The sequence below is a fragment of the Theropithecus gelada genome, chromosome 2 (genome assembly GCF_003255815.1).
Source record: "Theropithecus gelada isolate Dixy chromosome 2, Tgel_1.0, whole genome shotgun sequence".
Taxonomy (NCBI): domain Eukaryota; kingdom Metazoa; phylum Chordata; class Mammalia; order Primates; family Cercopithecidae; genus Theropithecus; species Theropithecus gelada.
In genome coordinates, this window is record NC_037669.1 from 138,083,978 (window position 1) to 138,087,908 (window position 3,931).

The window sequence follows — 3,931 nt, forward strand, 5'->3', positions numbered from 1 at the left end:
TCCTATTATTACTATCTTTTCATTTGTTTTTCTAGGTCTTCCAATAGGCTGTTGAATAGAAGTCATGATGAATATATTCGTGTCTTGTTTCTAATGTGAAAGAAATGTCTTCAAAGTTTGTTTGGCTTGTTAATAGATATCCTTTATCAAGTTATGTTGCTCATTACTCTCTTTGTTCTTAGATCTCTGCCTTTTTCTTGCAAACTACATCTCCCAGACACTCCCAACTGGGTTTCGGCTAAGTTTGGCCAATAGAATGCACTGTTAGGAGACTGGAGTGGAAGAAAAAGTGAAGTCAGGAAGTTTCTCTCCTACTCTTGATGCTTCTTTAGGTAGTATCTGACAGTAGTTCCATCTCCTCCTAGAGACAGTTCCTTTTTCCATAGTCCTCATTCACACAGAGAGTCCTTATATACATCCAGCCCTTGACTGGTAGCCTTAGGTCTTGGCATCTACCTACATTACCTCTTCCTTTTGTACCTCACATTAGGAACGTTATAGCTTCCTGCTTCATTAATGTCTGTCACCTTTTAGGACTTTGCGCTCTCTCCACACCTCTGTAACTAGTTCCCTATGTTAAATTCCTGAAACAGGACAACTTGGTATGGGATCTATTTTATTGACTGGGCCTCAATAATACATCAGATTAGAAAAGTTTCAGTCCCTTCTTTGTTTGCTAGTAGTTTTGTTTGCTTTGTTTTTTGTTTTAATATAGTGAGATCACATTTTACCAAATAGTTTTTGTTATTGAGTTGCTATATGTGAATAACTGAGAATTGTACATATTATTTCCCTTTTATTCTGTTAATGTGGTACATTAAATTTAATAGACTTCCTAAAGACACATCATTTTTGCACTCCTTGGGTGAACCCTATGTGTTTATGATGTCCTTTTAAGAACATTGTGCTGATCATTAGGTGGGAGAATCCTTAGATGTTCCTCCTTTTACAAGGCAGATTAGAACATGATGATGGGGGTTCAAATAATAAGTGATTAAAGTTTCTGTGTAATCAGGACTTGCAATATTCTGAATGCTCTTACCTGACACTTCTTAAAAAAATAAATAAAAGCACAGTGCTAAATTTTATTGTTTGCTATATTTTAAAAGAATTTTTGCATCTGTGTTCATGAGTGTAATTATTCTATAATTTTCTTTTCTTGTATTGCCCTTATCTAGTTTAGTAATGCAATTTCAATGCTCATTGTGAGTTTAATTTGTGTTTATTTCAAAGGTAATTGGTTATTTATTTCAGCTTTTAGGACTCTATCTTTGACAATTACAGTTTTATTATGATTTTATTCTTTTGAATAATTATCTCTTTAAATACTACTTCTGCATTGTTTCTTTCATGCTTTTCTTATATTCCAATGAGATTTACATTGGACGCACTTTCACCTCTGTGTCGCTTAAAAATGTAATTACTTATTTTAAGTAATACACGTTATTTTATTTTTGCAAGTTGAATGTCTTAGATTTTAATTCTTTTCTCATGGATATGATTCACTTGTCAATTTACTCTATTGATTACAAATTCTTTGTCAGTTTTTTAAATAAAATTAATTTTACCTCCAGTAAATTGACATTCTGATTATGTATTTTTTCTGGTTGTCTTTCTGAGCGTTGGCTGTGGTCCTAGTATTTTGATTTTTAGCCGCATTTTGAATGATAGTTTCTTTCCCCCTTTTATCTCCTTCTCTGCTTGCTCCTAATAAGCGTTTTTTTGTTTCCACATAGGCTCCAGGTTCCCAGTGAGAACCAAGTGTTTTAATGTATTTTGGTACCTCTACACTGATATAATTTTGGTGATATTGCAGATCCAGTCACCAAGCCAGCTATTGGCTTAGTTCTGTTTCTAGACTTGAGGCTGTGTTTGTGTCCTACTACCTTGCCAGTTGTGGTAGGGAGAATAATGGCTCCCAAAGATGTGCAGATCCTAATTCTAATCCTTAGAACCTAGGAATATGCTACCTTATGAGGAAAAGAGACTTTTGTAGATGTGATTAAAATTAAGGACTTGATATGGGGAGATTATCAAGGTGGTCCAATCTAGTCACATAAACACTTAAAACCAGAGAAACTTTTCTAGCTGTAGTCAGTCAGAGATAAATGTGATGACCAGAAAAACGGTCAGAGTGTTGCTGTCTTTGAAAATGAAGGAAGGTGCTCAAGAGCCAAGAAATGATGCGTGGTTTCTAGGAGTTGGAAAAACAAAACAAATTCTCCCATAAACTTCAGCGAGGAATGCAGTCCTGCTGACATCTTAATTTTAGCCCAGTGAGAATTGTGTCAACATACAGAAGTATAAAATAATATACTTATATTTTTGAGGTAATTTGTTACAGCAGTGATGGAAGACTGATAATAATTAGTTTTATAAACAAATTATAAATGCTATCCTCAGTAAGAGTTAGGTATACTTCTTTTAAAAGTACTTTCAATACTATTGTGTCCAGAATTGGTGGGTTCTTGGTCTCACTGACTTCAAGAACAAAGCGGCAGACCCTCGTGCTGAGACTTACAGTTATTGAAGATGGTGTGTCTGGAGTTTGTTCCCTTCAGATGTTCAGATGTGTCCGTGGTTTCTTCCTTCTGGTGGGTTCATGGTCTTGCTGACTTCAGGAGTGAAGCTGCAGACCTTCGTGGTGAGTGTTACAGCTCTTAAAGGCAGTGTGGACCCAAAGAGTGAGCAGCAACATTTATTGTAAAGAGCAAAAGAACAAAACTTCCACAGTGTGGAAGGGGACCTTAGCAGGTTGCCATCGGCTGGCTGAGGCAGACTGCTTTTTTCCCGTATCTGACCCCACCCACATCCTGCTGATTGGCCCATTTTGCAGAGAGCTGATTGGTCTGTTTTACAGAGAGCTGATTGGTCCATTTTGACAGAGTGCTGATTGGTGCATTTACAATCCCTGAGCTAGACACAGAATGCTGATTGGTGCATTTACAATCCTTTAGCTAGACACAGAGTGCTAGACAGAAAAGTTCTCCAAGTTTCCAGTAGGTTAGCTAGATATAGAGTACCGATTGGTGTATTTACAAACCTTGAGCTAGATACAGAGTACTGATTGGTGTATTTACAAACCCCTGAGCTAGACACAAAGAGTGCTGATTGGTGCATTTACAATCCTTTAGCTAGACACAGTACTAGACAGAAAAGTTATACAAGTCCCCACTAGGTTAGCTAGATACGGAGTACTGATTGGTGTATTTACAAACCTTGAGCTAGACACAGGGTGCTGATTGGTGTATTTACACTCCCTTAGCTAGACATAAAGGTTCTCCAAGTACCTACTAGACTCAGGAGCCCAGTTGGCTTACCTAGTGGATCTCGCTCCCAGGCTGCAGGCGGAGCTGCCCGCCAGTCCCACCCCATGCGCCCACACTCCTCAGCCCTTGGGCCGTGATGGGACCGGGCGCAGGGGCGCCGGGGGCGGCGCTCCTCAGGGAGGCTCCGCCGCGCAGGAGGTTGCAGGTCCCGCCCTGCCCCACGGGGAAGCAGCTGAGGCCCGGCGAGAATTGGAGCGCAGTGCCGGCGGGCAGGCACTGCTGGGGCAGCCGGTGCACCCTCTGCAGCTGCTGGCCCAGGTGCTAAGCCCCTTACTGCCCGGCGGAGGGCGCAGGCCGGCCCCAAGGGCGGGGCCCACCGAGCCCACGCCCACCCGGAACTCGCGCTGGCCCCGGTTCCCGCCCGCGTCTCCCCACCTCCCAGCAAGCAGGGGGGCCAGGCTCTGGCCTCAGCCAGCTCAGAGAGGGGCTTCGACAGTGCAGCGGCGGGATGAAGGACTCCTCAAATGCCGCCAGAATGGTTCTGGCCGCCCAGGCCGAGGAGGCGCCGAGAGCGAGGGAGGGCTGCGAGGGCTGCGAGGGCTGCCAGCGCTCTGTCACCTCTCACTGTAAAAGTACTTTTACATACTTTTTAAAGTACTTGT

The 3,931-nt window shown here is 42.2% G+C and overlaps 1 non-coding gene across 1 annotated transcript; it reads left to right on the top strand.

The window, feature by feature from the left end:
• The first annotated feature begins 911 nt into the window (after positions 1–911).
• Positions 912–1,047, top strand: LOC112619909. The gene has a single exon (XR_003118387.1). It is a non-coding gene; the product is annotated as a U8 small nucleolar RNA (small nucleolar RNA).
• The last annotated feature ends 2,884 nt before the right edge of the window (positions 1,048–3,931 follow it).